Source organism: Coenobita brevimanus, chromosome 29 (assembly GCF_032717465.1).
Source record: "Coenobita brevimanus isolate Jiangsu-jjx chromosome 29, ASM3271746v2, whole genome shotgun sequence".
Lineage (NCBI taxonomy): Eukaryota > Metazoa > Arthropoda > Malacostraca > Decapoda > Coenobitidae > Coenobita > Coenobita brevimanus.
Window position 1 is genome coordinate 19,241,438 of NC_136982.1, and position 17,735 is coordinate 19,259,172.

General features: G+C 39.3%; 1 pseudogene; it reads right to left on the reverse strand.

The window, feature by feature from the left end:
- Positions 1-17,735, reverse strand: part of LOC145394981 (uncharacterized) — a 62,925-nt pseudogene that overhangs the window by 10,884 nt on the left and 34,306 nt on the right.

The window sequence follows — 17,735 nt, forward strand, 5'->3', positions numbered from 1 at the left end:
AGTGCTGGTGATAAATCCGGCTCCACTCGCCATCAAGAAAGGGGACAGAGAATTATAGTTACAGTGAGGAAGGAGAAGGGGTAGGACACCCATAGTTACAAAGAAAGAGAATGGGTTACTGTTACATTGAGGAGGGATGGGATTAGGAAAGCATATTGTTATACAGGAAGGGAAGTATGGGATATAATAAGGCCTGTGGGTATAGAAAAGTAGAAGGGATACTGCAGTTACAGTAAGGAAGAAGAAGGGGGAGGGGGGAAAGACCCAGAGTTAAGTAGGAGTAGGGGACTACACTTACTGTGAGGAAGGAGGGGCTTTAATCCCTGGAATCCAGTGACTTCTCAACTTTAATCTTGTTACCAGCAGGCGATACTATTCAGTATATGTAGGAGCTCCCCTGTTGAAGGGAATTATTAAGTATGTATCTAGATCCAAGATCTCGAAGTCACTGCTAATATGAATTATTTCATCTGGAGGTCGTAAGAACCAGTAAAACGTCTTTGTCGGCGAGGTACTAGCGACGCCATTGAAATCCAAAAGCATTGAAATGTCGCCTTGCACCCCGAGGATGCCTAGAGTATATTGATGGTTAACTACCTACCGAGTTTCATGCCTTCACGACAAACTGTCTGGCATGTGACCCTCTTCTGAAGATTTTCGACGTGCTGCACTTGGTGCGTGTCACGTGCCACATGCACAGCCTGGGTATGATGAAACCTGTCAAAAACAAGTCTTAAGAATTGGGCTATCATATGGTGCAAACCACGCCGTGATTGGCTCTGAGATGTACGCTTCTCAAACGTGTTATAGTCGGGCTGGGTCGGGCCGGGGTGGGCCGGGCCGGATTGTGTCGCTCATATGTGAGAAAATACCACTACTTGAATAGAGACTCACGAGGGCTTCGCCCTCGGTCATAATGATATAAGTTCGTTATCAGTATAAATGACGGTTGCAGTTACAGTGGAGAAGAACCCATTAGCGCTGGAAGGGCACTTAATGTACCGCTTTCTTCCAGTTGGCACATAATCGTGAAGCATAGGTCCTTACCCTGAGGTTTTCCCCATACTCTTTTTTTTTTTTAAATGCCTAATTGCTTCCCTCTTACAAGACCCTGGGCACCTGTGAGTTACGAAGGCCCCTGGTTATGTAGAAGGAGGGGATACGATTACTGTGATGAAGGAGGGAGTTAAGATGACCCATAATTACAAAAAGGGATTGGGGGGAGTAGGCTACAGTTACTTTAAGGAAGGAGGGGGTAAAGCCTATGGTTAAATTTAAGAGAAAGGGGCTACAAGTACAGAGAAAATATTCGTATATTAATCCTGATACTGGTATTGTATTCAGTTAATGAATGACCTTTTGCATAAATGGCTTTATTGTAGGCCGTTTGAAACCCCTTCACTATGAATGCAATCTTTGGGGTTATCATGAATAATATATGAAAGATGCCTTTGGGCTTATTTAGCCTTGGGAGTCCCATTGCTACATAGAATGGAGAGTGGTATAGTTACAATGGGGAAGAAGGGAATTTAAAGGTCCATGGAAAGGGGGGGGGGAGAATTATACAGTAACGGAGATGGTGTTAACCACTTCCATATGATGATGTTATTTTGTTCATGTTCTTGCTGTTATCAGACGAAATAGCAAGGAAAGATCTGTTTTACTGAATGGTATGTGGGAGGTAGATTCTGTTACCTTTTATTAACAAGGAATCTTTCCCTATTAAAATATAACCATATGGACGTAGCAAGAGTAAAATATAAAAGGCAGGCCTGGGCTATTAAGGCTCATTGTTATGTACAGAGGAAACACTTTAGTCACTGAGTGTTAGGAGGGTTTAAGCCACTAAACTTGCAGGATATCTTTTACATTCTATTCTTTCTGTCACCACACAGTTCTTAATCAGCATAGGGTAGACCTCTCTGACAATGGCCTTCATGGAGTTTGTGTCTAACCTCCACATGCAAAGCACCTTCCTACTTTGAAGGTCTTCTGATTGTGACAACAGTAAAATAAAAACGAACATAACAGGTTTCAGTGGCTTAAGGATGGCCTTAGATGAGCGCAGACTAAACCCTTCACCATGGTGCCTTTTTTTTTTTTCTCTCTCAGATTTACTCTTACCCTTGTAGGCTGATTTGTTATACCCAGGAGAACCCACTAGCAGTGAGCTGTCTCAGGTGACTGTATCCTCCTACTTTCTCTATACTCATTTCAAAGACAAGAGTGGCTGTTGTGTATATGTATGCAGCAATATATCTTGCTTTTGTGTTCCTGAACTTGAGTTTTCTGAATTCTGTACTCTCTGACTTCAGTTATCATTTCATTCTCCGACTAGCTACATCTGTCCATTGTACTTAACTCCTAATTCTACTATGAAAAATTCTTTGACTATCTAATTTCTATGATGGAAAACATCCTATCAATTTCTCCATTCTCTGAAATTTCCATTCTAGATTATATCAATGTTCACCACGACCTTTGGCTATACTCTTCTTTCACTGATTCACCTTGTAAACAAGCCTACACCTTTCCTAATCTTAATGACCTAGACCAGCTGTACAACAGCCTAACTGTGTCCCTGACCACATTGGAGAGAGTTCCAACATACCTGATCTCCTGCTTACAACTGATCCTTCTGTTTAAGCTGTTCATCTTTTCTCTCTTATCACAACCTTATCACCTTAATCTGTCCTCTCACTCTAGTACGACCTGTGGACCCTCCCAAGAAGATGCGGCTGTGGCACTTTGGAGCTGCTGATTGGGAGGCCCTCGGGCAGTGCTTCGTTGATTTTCCCTGGAATGGTTACTGCTTCCATGGCTGTGAGCCATCTGTGTGTGCCTTGTGCATTACGGAGGCTATTCTCTTGGACATAGAATTATATTCTGTGGCTAATGCAAAAAAAATAAAAATGGTTTAATCACGCTTATTTTAATGCTGTCCACAACAAACAGAAAGCCTACAATGTACCGGGGCCAACCCAATCCTGTTTCAGATCTCTTTTATGTTTCTGCCCGGAACAATGCTGTCTTTTGTTCGCTCTGTTAAAAATACTATCATTCATAAAAAATACTGTAAACTCTCAAACTCAAATTCTTCTCGCTCCTTCTGGCACCTTGCCAAAAACCTTTTTAATAACTTTACTCCATCATCCTCCCCTTCTTTTTTCCTTGCTGGTGGCTCTGTAGCTGTTTCTTTTACTGATAAAGCAGAACTCTTCACTCAGATTTTCTCTTTCAGTTGCACCTTAGACGATTCTGGTGCTGTTCCTCCATCACTTCTCTTCTCTGACTTCCTCATGACGAACATTAAAATTTCAACTCATATGTTTTCTGCCATCACTGGCCTTAATACTTACAAGGCATATGGGTCTGATGGGGTCGCTCCTGTTGTCCTCAAGAACTGTGCCACTGTGCTTACACTATGTCTAGGCAAACTCATTTGCCTTTGTCTATTCACTTGTACCTTTCATTCTTGCTGGATGTTTGTTCTCACTTAACCTGCCCCAAAGAAGAGTGACCATTCCCAGCCCTCTGACTATTGCTCAATCGCTTTAACATACTGTATTTCTACAGTATTTGAGTCTATACCCAACAAAAACATTTTCAAGCACCTTTTCTAACACAACCTTCTTTCCAACTATCAGTATGGGTTCCGCCAGGGATGCTCCATTGGCTGCCTTCTCACTTTCCATTCATCCGGACATCCTCCTTTCGGGATTTTGGCAAAAGATTTGCCATTGCACTTGAGACCTCAAAGGCTTTCGATCAAGTCTTGCATAAATCTTTAATTTCTAACCTGCCCTCTTACAGTTTTTTTTTCTTCTATCTGTGCCTTCATCTCTAGCTTCCTTTCTGGACGTTCTACTGTTGTAGACAGACACCTTTCTTCTCCTACAGCTATCAATAGTGGTATTCATCAGGGTTCTGTCCTATCACCAATTCTCATCCTTCTATTCACCAATTCGCTTCCTTCTTGCTGAATATCTAATCTACCCCAATCCACTCATATGTTGATGACCCCACCCTTCACCTTTCCATTCGTTACTTGCAGCTTTCATCTCAGCAGGTACTTCAACAAACAAGGGCTGAGGCTAAGGCACACCTAATGTCTGACTTGGCTTATGTCCCTGAGTGGGGTAAAGGTAATCTGTTTGTTTTTAATTCATCAAAAAACTAAGTTCTTACATCTTCAGCCTGTCAGAATCTTCCACAGGAGTATCCTCTAATTTTTGAAAATATCCAACTCAGTCCTGCATCATCTTTGAACATACTCGGGGTTTCATTTTCCCTGTATGTATTTTGGAAAAAAATGATATTACCTCTCATTTTAAATCTGCATCCAAGAGATAAGGTGTGTTAAGCTGACTCTGTGCCTTCTTTACTCCCGCACAGTTGTTGACTTTATACACGGGTTTTGTTCGCCCTGTGTAGAGTGCAACTTTCATTTGTGTGAATGCTACGCATACAGCTCTTCAAGACAAGATGGAGTCAAAGGCTATTCGTTTCATTTACTCTCTTCTTACTGGCTCCCTTCAAACTCTGTCTCTTCGTTGCACTGTGGCATTTTTATCTCTTTGCAATCTGTGCTTCAATGATCACTGCTCCTCTGAATTATCTTCTTGCATACCTCCACCACTACGGCGAGTGCATAGCACCCATCTTACAGCAAAACCTCATCTCCTTTCTACCCACCTCTCTAATGCATGAGTTAACCATTATTCCCAGTCCTTCATGTAAGCAACAGGTCAACTCTGGAGCTGTCTTCCTCTGTCTATTTCCTGCTACCTATGACCCCAGGTCTTTCAGGAAAGAGTCTTTGGTTTCATCTTCCTTGCATTGAAAAAAAAAAAAGTCTAACTTCTCCTAGTCGAAAATTCTCTGTTTAGCTGAATAAAACTGGAGTAACAAAAGTTAACTTTATTGAAAGGGTGAACTCCTTCAGCCAGAAGACGTAGTTTTCACTCTATTCTTGCTGCCTCCTAATGATGTTATTTAGAGTTGGAGAGAGTTTTCAAACTGGAGGGATTTAAACAGAATATTCGTAACTTCCTTCAGTAAAAGAGGTCATGCATAAGTTGAATAAATTCATTCATAGGTAGCAAGTACTTAATATAAAAAGTAAGTCCTCCTCGAGCTGAAGAGCTTAAGGAGATCCATAGTTATATACGGAGAGACAGCTTTATGGATGGTATTCTTGGATACATAGAAGGTTTTGTACCACCTCTTCTATAGCGATTTTTTTTGTACATAATAACTTAATATTGACTTCTATGGTAGTTATATAATTTTAATATGGTCATAGTGTGCATGAAGACCATTCACTACAAATGGATATTTGTGCAATGTACATAATACTTCGCTAAAGAAGAGGTTTTACTAAATATCCATGGCTACTTAAGGTACAACGTTTTTGGTGTTATCGATAATACTTGGAATTTCCCAGCCATATAAACCACATAGATATGTGTGGCTTGGCCTTAACCCATTCATTTCTATGGCATATTACTTTAATATTCTCATACTTTCTTCAGGTCATTTTATTCAGATTAAAAGTGTCTCTCGTACTGCAAAAGTTATTGAAAGCTAAATCAAACCCTCTATTTCGGTAAATCTCCTTCAGGCCGAATAGGATATTTTGAACATGGTAAGAATATGCCAAAAAAGTTATTGCAGCAAAAAGTTTAACATTCTGATAATCTGATGAGGCACCTGTCACTGAGTATGTCATTTATATTTCATTGTTGCTGCTACTAGGTTATATTATTATTACTGGGAGAGAATTTTCGAACTGTTGGGTAAGATATAGTCTTGATTAACCTCCATTTCAGTAGAAGTGTCCTTTCCAAAGGTGAAATATGATCATATGAAGGAAGCAGGAATAGGTTTGCACACTGTACAAAAAATTGGGTCACCAGAAACAACGAGTTGATGAAATGACACACTGACTAGTCATTGCATAATCATTCAGAAAAATATCTGAACTTTTGACGTCTTTATATTTGCAGATAGTGGAAGAAACTTTTGACATTTATCTCCGATAATTTACTCGTAATGTGAAATTTATTCCGTTTGTTTTTATCAGTAATGTGTGTAGCAAGACTTATATAACATGTGGAATGCTTTGTCCCTCAGAAATAAGGTGTCATGAAAAAAAATAAAGTGCCAACAGTAACAACGCTCATACTTAAGCCATATAACACCTGGTTGAAGATACTTTAAGTTTTTGATAGAGTGTATACCTTTGGAAACAGACCTGCTCCATTAGGTATTTGTGCATTTTAATCCTTCATCTTGGGAAAGGTTTTCCGAATGTAAAACGTTAGGTTAAAAACTGCATCATTAACCATTTTAGTACTAGGGGGCTCTTTGTACCTGAAGAAAAAAAAAATCGTCTAGTAAGAGCTGATTAAAATCCATTTGACGTTCCATGGCTCAAAAAACTAAACAGCGACCTATAGTTAATAAGCTAGCCATGCTCATTGGTTTGGTGAAGAACAATTGTTGTGGATAAACACTGGTGCGATATATGGAGACGGTGATTGTGATGGTGAGTAGTTGCCTCTAGAAACTTATACATCTGAAAATGGCCATGTATACGTGCAAATTTACATCAACAACTGAGGATATGTGCATTGAATATGCACCATAAAAAATATTTGTTAACATTGACAGCTCGTGTCTTCTCTATTCTAATAGACTAAAGCGGGACGGTTTTATGAAACCGGAGTAAATCATAGGCATTGAAGTGTTAATAACTTTATTTCCGATATTTTATCGGTAAATTTAGTTTGCGATACAAAGTTTTGTGGTAAGAAGGATGTCTTCAAGAAAGCGTTATGCAAAAATCAATGCGCTGATAAAGTAATTTATAAATGAACGAAAAAAGATATTACAAAATGGTAACTACTTATTATATATTTATAATTATTAACAACGCATTATTTGTATAATGCATTTACTTATATCTTATGCATTTTAAGCTTCATGTGCTTCGCTTAATAAATTCGATGTTAAAGTTTTAATTACTATTGTCTACGACAAACTTATTGCAATTTTTTTGTATATATATATATATATATATATATATATATATATATATATATATATATATATATATATAGATAGATAGATATGTGTGTGTGTGTGTGTGTGTGTGTGTGTGTGTGTGTGTAACTAATTGATGGGGACTTTAGCTAACAAGCCACAGAAATACGCGTTTCTATCTACTAGTAGATACTTATTCTGAGGCCAGTAATATTGACAGAAATGAATGTTGTTAGGAAAAGTATTTACATGTTTCCACAAAATAAGAGCTGAAACAAATTTACAAGTCAGTTATTTGGCTAATACGTGTACTGTATATTTGGTGGTGTGAAAGGCAGTGTGGATGTGAATGTTTTTCCTCGGCCGCCGCCAGTTAATAGGTTACCCGCATCAACTCGATGGTTTTTATCGCTGATGGATTTACTCTCACCCTGACATGGAAATGGTTTTTATTCTGTGTAACCCCAGCTCGCTCCCGGCACTTTAAATGTAAATAAAAAAATAAATCTATATGTATATTTTTCTCTGTCTGTCTGTCTGTCTGTCTGTCTCTCTCTCTCTCTCTCTCTCTCTCTCTCTCTCTAATCCGTACACAAGATTAAAGGTCTCCATTCATAAAAATATAGGGGAATGGAAACAGGTGTGATGTAGTGCGGTATAGACAATTGGAGGTAGAGGGTTATGAGAGTATGCTGGCTTACTGTCTGTTAATGGAAACAATGAATAGGTTCAGCAAGAGGGAGATGGTCGTTAACAGGTCCTGAGTGCTGGTGAAACGGAAGCTCCAGCTCTCACTGTCACCAGCTTCCCCACCACCTCGCGAGTAACGCTTTGTTCGACTGGTGATATATATATATATATATATATATATATATATATATATCTATCTATCTATCTATCTATATATATATCTATCTATCTATCTATATATATATATATATATATATATATATATATATATATATATATATATATCAAGGGGCAGGATCCCACTCCTGGCACGTCCCCGGCTGGCAGATAAAGGAAGGCCTTGTAGATATACGAGGTACTGTCTTAGACGGCACGGACCATGGGACCCCCTGTAGATATACGGGGCTCCACCGAGTATAATGAATAAGGTGGCACAAAAATTACATCTCACCAGAAATTATGTGGCAGGGAGGCGAGATTCTTTGCCACAATCCTCCCAACCGAACATGAGTTCTATTGCAACTGATTTCACGAGCGTTCATGTTGGATCATCATTTACTAATGGTCCAACCACACTGCCTCCTGTGCATACAGGCAGTGTGCCACCAAAAGTGAATTGGCACTGTGTTGGCAAGTTAGAGATTGATATACTGAACAAACTGAAATCCATGAGGATGTATGCATACAACGTAAGAAGCCTCGCGGAAGATTACAAACTTGATAACCTAATGACTGAACTTAAAACTTTAGTTGGGATATTGCAGGTTTGAGTGAGACACACAGAAAAGAAGAAAAAGTAATTCCGTTCAAAGACAGCAACCCCCTACCGTATTTTAATACAGAGGAAGGCAAAGTGAAAGAGTTAGTGGTGTACAATTTCTAATTAACAGAAATCTTGCTGACAACATTGTTAAAATCACAAGTGCATCTGACAGAGCAGCATTAGTTGTAATTAGACTATGCAAAAATTATAACCCCGTGGGGTTAGGTTTTTTTTTTCAAGAATACTCCCCCAGTATCCCTGCTTGTCATAAAAGGCCACTAAAAGGGTTGGCAGAGGGTTGGTGCCCCTCCCCGGAAAACAACCAACTAAAAAGACAAACAATAAGCCTCGGACAAGGACTGACCAAAAGATGAAGACCAAGGACCGGACAAAGGACATGGTAATTGGAACTTGGAATGTAAGGGGAGCGAATGATGAGGTGAAAGAGAGATTGTCCAGGTGCATGAGGGTGCGAAAGTTGATGTATGCGGAATAACTGAAACGAAATGGAGAGGTGAGAGTGTGAGAGAATGGGAGTATGGATGGAGTATATGTGCAGGAGTTGGTGAGAATGAGAGGGCAAAAGAAGGAGTATGTATAGTTGTGAGTAAAAGATGGAAGAAGAGCATAAGAGAGTATGGATCAATTGGGTCAAGGATTGTGTGGGTAAGATTGAAATTTGGAATACAAATGTGGGCGATTGTGTGTCTGTATGTGCCAACGCAAGATCGTGCAAGCAGAGTGAGAGAAGAGTTCTGGACAAATGTGGAAGTGTGCATGGAAAAGTTTGGAAGGAATGAGAGAGTGTTTTTGATCGGTGATATGAATGGTAAAGTAGGGAATGTGAAGGTGGATGGAAAAGTTGGTGAGTGGGGTGTGCCTGCTGAGATAGATGAGAATGGCAGTGTGTTAGTGGACATTTGTGCTGGGAGAGGGTTGGTGATAGCCAATACCCTCTTCAGGCACAAAATGATCCACAGGTATACATGACGAGTGATGAGAAGGGTGGGTGGTGAACTGAATGAAAGGAAGGCAATGATTGATTATGTGTGTGTGTGGATGAAAGGATGCGAAGATGTGTAATGGATACAAGAGCTTATAGACGTTGGGGGAGTGGACTTTCTGACCACTGCTTCGTGGTGGCCAGAATCAAGGTCCAATTAGGATGGAGAAATAGAAGAAGGGAAGGACGGGAAGAAGGAGTATTTGTAAGGAGAGTGGAAAGGTTACAAGAGGATGAGAAAAAGGCAGAGTATAAGAGAGAAGTGGAGGAACGATTGGGCAAATATGAATTGGAGCACATATACTCCAGCTGTGTGCAGGATGTTTACAGAAGAAATATGTGCAGCATGTGATGTGGTGTGTGGGATGAAGAGAAGACGGAGGGGTGTGCAAGGAACAACGTGGTGGAATGAAGAGGTGAGACAGGCTGTGGCACAAAAGAAGAAAGCATACAATGAATGGATGAGAAATAGGGGCGTGGAAGAAGTTGAGAGGCGGAATAGCGAGTTATATGTAGGAAGAAAGAGGGAGGTGAAAAGATTAGTAAGAGAGAGTAAGAAGAGAGCGGATGAGGAATTTGGAAGGAACTTGAGTGTAAAGTGGAGGGACTGTAAGAAAATGTTCTGGAAAAAGGTGAAAAGAGTAAGACAGGGTGGAAGTGAAGTTAGCAGGGGAGTGAAAGATAAAAATGGTAGATTACTAGTGGAGAAGGGAGAAAAAGTGAACAGATGGAGAGAACACTTTAAGGAATTGTTGAACATAGAGGATGGAAGTAATGCAAGTATAAGTGGCTGGGGAATGGCTGGGAGGAGGAGGGAGGTGAGAAGACATGAAGAAATCAGTAGGATAGAAGTTGTGGAAGCAATGAAGAAAGTTAAATTGGGGAAAGCCCCAGGAATTGATGGAGTGTGTGGTGAAATGCTAAAGTATGGGGGAGAGATAGTAGTAGAATGGATGTGGAAAATGTGCAGATTGGCCTGGGAGGAAGGTAGAGTCCCGGAGGATTGGAAGTCAGGTATAATTATTCCCTTGTACAAAGGAAAAGGGGAAAAAGAAGTGTGTGGTAATCATAGGGGCATTTGTCTTCTTAGTATAATAGGAAAAGTGTATGGTAGGATACTTATTGACAGAGTTAGAGAAAGAACAGAGGAATTAGTAGGAGAAGAACAGGGAGGCTTTAGGAAGGGAAGAGGTTGTGTAGATCAGATATTCATTCTTAGATCTTTAGTGGAAAATTTTCTAGAGAAGGGAAAGAAGTTGTAGGCGGCTTTCATGAATTTGGAGAAAGCATATGACAGGGTGGATAGACAAGGATTGTGGAAAGTATTAAGAATATATGGAGTAGATGGGAAGTTGTTGAATGCAGTGAAGAGTATGTATGATGGTGCTAAGGCTGCAGTGCGTGTGGATGGTGAACTGAGTGAATTTTTCCCTTTGAAGGTTGGGTTGAAACAGGGATGTGTCTTATCTCCATGGTTGTTCAATCTGTACATGGATGGGGTAATAAAAGAGGTACAAGGTAGGGTAGTAGATGTTGGAGTGGCCGTGGTGAGAGAGGATAGTGTTTGGAAACTCCCTGTACTATTGTTTGCAGATCATACTTTGTTGTTGAGTGAAGACGAAGGGGAGCTGCAAGGCTTGGTGGATGAGTTTGAGAGAGTGTGTAAGAAACGGAATCTAAAGGTGAATGTAGGGAAGAGTAAAGTGATGGTCTTTGAGAGAGGTGAAGTCAATGAATGTACAGCGAGGTTGGATGGTGAGGAATTGGAAAATGTGAGTACGTTTAAGTACTTGGGTAGTGTGATGAGTAAGGATGGAGGTTTGAAGGGTGAAGTGCTTGAAAGGGTACAGCAGGGAAGAGCGGTTGCTGGTTCCTTGAAAGCAGTGATAAGAAACAGGGAAGTGAGCATGGAAGTGAAAAAGTTACTAAATGACAGTATTGTGATACCAACTCTAACGTATGGAAGTGAAGCTTGGACGTTGCTGGAAGGACACAAGTCAAGAGTGAGAGCAGTGGAAATGAGTTATTTAAGAGGAGCCTGTGGAGTCACATGGAGAGACAGGCTGACAAATGATGATATAAAGGAGCGTTGTGGTGTGGATGTGGATGTGATAGGAAACGTTAGGAGGAATACGCTGAGGTGGTTTGGCCATGTGGAGAGGATGGAGGGTGAAAGACTGACGAAGAGAGTGTATGTGAGTGAGGTGGAGGGGGGAAGAGGGAGGGGGAGGCCGAGGATGAGATGGAGGGATGGGGTGGAGAGGTATATTAGAGAGGGGGGTGTGAGTTGGGAGCGGGGCAGTGAAATGGCGGGGGACAGGGCGACGTGGAGGCGATTTGTTTGTGGCCACCCCGAACGGGATTGAGGCGTCTGGCGATAGATAGATAGAAAAATAATAATACCTGAAAGTAATACAAGTATATACACAGCTTCTCAAAGCACATATGAAGAAATAGAATAATTCTATGACGACTTCTCCCAGACTTTGGAAGAAGAAAAGACCACATATACTGTACTTCAATGCAAAAGTTGGGAAATCAAAAAATGGAGAAGCATCTATGGGAAAATTTGTAGTGGGAGACAGGAATGAAAGAGAGAAATTGCAGTAAATTTTGCTGAAATATATAACATGAGAATAATGAGCACCTTCTTTCACAAAAGAAGAGAAAGACTTTCACCTAACCTTTAGCTTACATACGTACGCTACCAGCTATTATGTATTGTATTATATTTTAGAGTCCTGACAAGTGGACCTGGAGAAGCCCAAATGGAAAAACAAAGAATGAAATCGATTTTATTATAGCAGATAAGAATAACACGATCAATATGTCACAATCATGAACAACGTAAATATGGGAAGTGACCATGGAATGGTGGGTGGCACAGCCAATCTCAATTTCAGAAGTGAAAGAAAGAAGATGATTAAAGATAAAATGATATGCCTAATAAAAGTAAGCAAAAACAAAGCAGCCTTTCAGTTGGAACTAAGGAAGAGATTTCAGGCTCAAAGTAACGCTGAATGAGGCACTGATGAGCTGAATGACAGACTAACAAAAGTGCTAGGGGAATCAGCGGAGGTAGCAGGAAAACCTAATACAACCAAAGCCAAGAAGTATTCAGAAAAGATACTTGAGCTTCTGAAAAAAAGAATGGAAATGAAAGCAAAAACTAAGAAAGATGAAATATAACGAGCGGAATTAAATAAGTTTATCAACAAGAGACAAAGAGTAGAAAAAAGAAAGACAAACATCGATCGGATCGAAGAAACCATCAAAAAACGAAAAAGTCTGAAACAGGTGTGAAGTAAAATGGCACTTGGAAAGAGACATATTTTATCACTGAAAGACAAAAACGATGAAGGCATTAAATGCAGAGATAAGATGGTGAAGAGTGTTGATGAATTTTACAAAGAACTGTATGCATCAAAGACAGTAGTACCAATAGCTAACTTTTCAGCTGACACAAGTGAAATACCTGAGGTAACACCAGACGAGACAAATATTTCTCATAGAAACATGAAAACAGGAGAGGCTCCGGGAGAAGATGGAATAGCAGCAGATTTACTGTTGGATGCAGGAGTAGAAGTACAAAACAGCCTTGGTCATTAATAACTCAATGCATAAAAAAGAAGAAAATTCCAAAAATATGGTGTAATGCAATAACTATTTTGCTTAAAAAACTAAGGTGACTCAAAAGATTTTAGTAACTATCGATCCATTAGCCTATTATCAATCATTTACAAACTCTTCACTAAAGTCCTTACGAAGAGTATAACAACAAATTTGAAAGAAAACCAACCTCGTGAACAGGGAGGATTCCAAAGCGGGTATTCGACCACTGATCATCTACACATAACGAATCAGCTAATTGAGTTAACTACAGAATATAATAAACCACTGGGCTTAGGTTTTGTTGATTATGAAAAGGCTTTCGACTCAGTGGAGCACATAGCAATGATAAATTCATTGAGAGAACAAGAAATGAATGAGAACATTGTAAAACAGCTCGAAAACATACAATGAGGGAACAGCTACAGTTTATTTACATAAAGACTCGGGAAATAATTAAGACTGAGAAGGGCGCGCGACAGGGAAATACAATTTCACCAAAATTATTTACAGCATGCCTGGAAAGTATTTACAGAAAACTAGACTGGGAAAACAAAGGAGTGAACATAGAGAAAAGTTAAACCATTTAAGATTTGCAGATGATATTGTCCTAATCTCAGAAATAGCAGAGACATTGCAAGAAGTTTTAAATGACCTGAACAGAGAAAGTCTCAAAGTAGGGCTAAAGATGAACTAGATCAAAACTAAAGTAATGCATAATCCACATACACCAAACAGCGTCATCAGAATAAGCGAAGAAATTCTTGAAGAAGTTGAGGAGTACAATTACTTGGGGCAAATATTAAAATTAAAGAAAAACCGTGATAGCAAAAAAAAAAAAAAAAAAAAAAACGCATTACATTCGGATGGAAAGCTTTTGGTAAATATAGACATTATGAAAAGCAGCTTGCCATTATGTACGAAACGAAAAGCATAAAACAAATGTATAATTCCAACTAGAATGTACAGTTGTGAGACCTGGAAACTAACAAAATTAATGAAAAATAAACTAATCCGTTCTCAGAGAGCAATGGAAAGGTCAGTGTTGGGAATATCTTTAAGAGACATGATAAGATCAGCTTGAATGAGAGAGCAGACTAAAGTCAAAGAGATTATAGAGGAACAGGAGCTGAGGTGGGAAGGCCATGTAGTAAGAATATGGGATAACCAATGGAGCAAGAGGCTGACTGACTGGACACCAAGAGATTGTAAGCGTAGCAGAAAAAGGCCAGACAGAGGTGGAGAGACGGGATAGAGAAATTTGAAGGAAAAACGTGGCAGAGATTGGCTCAGTTAAAGAATTGGTGAGGAAGGTTAGAGCAGGTCAGTGAAATGGCGGGGGACAGGGCGACATGGTGGCGATTTGTTTGTGGCCTACCCTTACGGGATTAAGGCCTCTGGCAATAGATAGACAGATAAATAGGTTAGGGGAGGCCTTTGTTCAGCAGTGGACTTGTAATGCCTGATGATGATGATAATGATGATGATGATGATATATATATATAGATATATATATATATATATATATATATCTCTCTATCTATATATATATAGAGAGAGAGAGAGAGAGAGAGAGAGAGAGAGAGAGAGAGAGAGAGAGAGAGAGAGAGAAGGAGCTGAAAGCACTTAGGGGAAACTTGTAACTTGTCACTGACGTGCTTGTCTTCAACGGATAGTAGTATGTATAACAGAAGTCTCTAGCCATAGGCTCCCGCCCTCCGCGCTGTCATGGCTTGCTTCTACATGGATACACTGGAGGCTAACAGTTATAAACCAATTATGAGTACGGGATCCACATGGCTCAGGTATGCTAATGATGTGCTAGCTATAGTGCCAAGTGGAACAGATACAGGAAATAAATTAGGAGTGCAGAAGAGTGTAAACAGTACTCTTCAGTTCACAACAGAAAAAGAGAAAGAGTAGATTAGCCTACCATTTCTAGATACCATAACATGAAGGAGATATTGAGATGCAAATTTTTCAATTTATTGAAAACATATCAAAAAGTACGATTTCGTTCATCTGCTATCCTCACACAGTAATCACAAGAAATCAGGAGTAGTTTATTTTTTTTCTTTATTGGAAGCTTTTGGGATATGTAGTAGAGGATTCCTAAAAGAAGTCTAAATACATAACAGAGGCATTTAAAAGGTTAAGGCATCCTGAAGGGTGGCTGAAATGTCTAAAAAAATAAAGCAGAAGGGATAAAGAAGAACAGAGGTTATAACATAAACACGAATACTGAAAATGAAAGATATATATCCGCCCGAAACTCGGATAAAGCTTCCGTAACAGGTGAATATTGACAAGAAGAGGGATATCGAGTGGTTCGGTTCATCATCAGAGGTAAAGGTCAGCCAATTAATAAAGGATACAAGAGAAACGAACGTTAATGAGAACATTGTTATTAAGGAAGAGGCGGCAAATGGATGCATTATCGTAGCCGTTACTGAGGCGTTTCCAAAATGTTAGATTGTAGGGGTTTGTAAGAGGAGAGAATTTTCAAGTTGGTCTTGTGGATGGCAGGAGAAAGACAAAGATGAGTCTGGGGCTTGATTTCAGTTTTATTCTCAAGAGAAAGTTACTTTGACAAGAGCAGTACTAAGGCGAGAGCTGTCTATGCTAGCCGACTCCGTGCCCTCTATTCCTGCCTTTTCCACAGGCCTCTTCTCTCTATAATCGCGTCCTAACCCCTTCTGTCCTGTCTCACCAATTACTCCTGTAAATGACTGCTTGTGTCATGTGTGTGGGCACGTGTGTCAGGAATTTTCCACATTTGTGGAGTTTTCCATCAGGCGTCATGCTGTGTTGTGTGGAAATTTCCCTAGCTAGAATCTGCACTGCTGTTTCCTCCAGCTCTCTCGAGCTTAGGCACAACTTTCTTGAAACATCTAAATTACATATTAACAGCATATACAGTATGTCACTAGTTATTATGTAGTGTGTTTAGTGATGCAAAAAATACGTTATTTTCTGGTGCATTTTTTTTTGCAAAAAACGTTTTTTATCTTTGTTTTATTGTTTTCTATTCTCATTTGCTTTTATTCAGGTAAATACTGTCTAATATTCCCTTTTTATTTCCATTAATTTTATGCTGTTTGGCTAGTCATTGCAAATAACAGGTTAAGTAGATATAACAGTCTCAGTATAGTAAAATACTGTTATACTGTATTATCTTTATTGCATTGCAGCGTATAGAAGTAGTTAGCAATATCCAGTACAGTACTGCCACTTTTTACCTAAAAAAAGAAAAGAAAAGAAAAAGAGAACAAGACAGACAATATATCATTTAATATTCACAAAAAGTACTACAGAATTGGTATCGATGTTTAATACTTAATGGACTTACTGTGACCATGTGAATATAATACTCTGTCTTTGAAGGTACATAAAAACTCACATTTTAAGATGCAAACATATGGTCAAAGAAAGTAGATCCCCCTCGGTCGTTTTTACTGATGTTCTTCCTGCATGAGCCAGATTTTGGATGTTCGCTGCAGGCACCTTTAAGTCTTTTTATCGTTTTCTTGGGAGTGAATGATGTCTGTAGTATGCTTTGGGGGGTAGTTAAAGAACTTGGTAAGCTTACAGTATATGCATCTGAGTCACCTGAGTCTATACTTAGACTAGACTGTGTTCTGAATGCTGCACAATCCCTAGATTCCTCTGACTCCAGATATTTCTTTATATCTTCAGTACATTTTACACAGTTTTCAATGTGCTTCACCATTCTTATGCCATTTTTGCTAAGAACAGTAAAACAAAATACTCATTTCACTCTGGAAGTCTTAAAACCCTAGCCTTTAACATCTTTAAAGAGAGCTGCAACGAAAGTTTTCTTTTTTCTTGGCATGGCTACTTGATAATATATAGTTTTTTCCCTACCAAAGGTAATACAACCTTCACCAGTGGCACTCAGATACTCACTGACTCAATTTATCTTGCATCTTGGCATTGGCTGGTAGCTTGTTACCTGTTCGAGCATGTCCTTTACTATCAACACAGCTTAATTAACAAAACTGCAAATTTTCTACCCTACTTTTATGATCATAATTCATAGCCCCTTAAGCAAATCCAAGATTAGGAAAATATAACAAGTAGAGATCATATTCATTGATTAATAATCTTGTGAGAATTGTGAGTAAAGCTGGACCTAGCTACATAGCCTACATTATGAAACAGTCAATATTCTACTTTTTAAATAAGCCATACAAGCTTCAGATAACATCAACTAGCTACGACAAATTGACAGTTTAATAATCCGCTTTATACGTAAAAAAAAAAAAAAACAATAAAAACGTGTTTTTTGTCCCAAGTATCCATTTTTTTTTTGTTCAACTAAAAGTGTTTGCACTAAAAAGAAAAAAAAAAAATCAGGATTTGTTTTTTTTTTTTGCTTTGCATCACTGTGTTATGATAATTTAGTGTCCTGACAGTAAGAAGGAAATGCAAGGGCCTAAAATGGAGGGCGCTAGGGAGGACCAGAGAGAAATGGGTGGTACAGATGGAAGAGATAAGGGGTGTGGGGGTAGAAGCCAAAGAGGAAGGGAGGCGTCAACAAAAGGATGTGAAAGGGGGAGAGAGAGGTGAGGAAGAGGGAAGAGAGAACTGTGAAAGAGGATG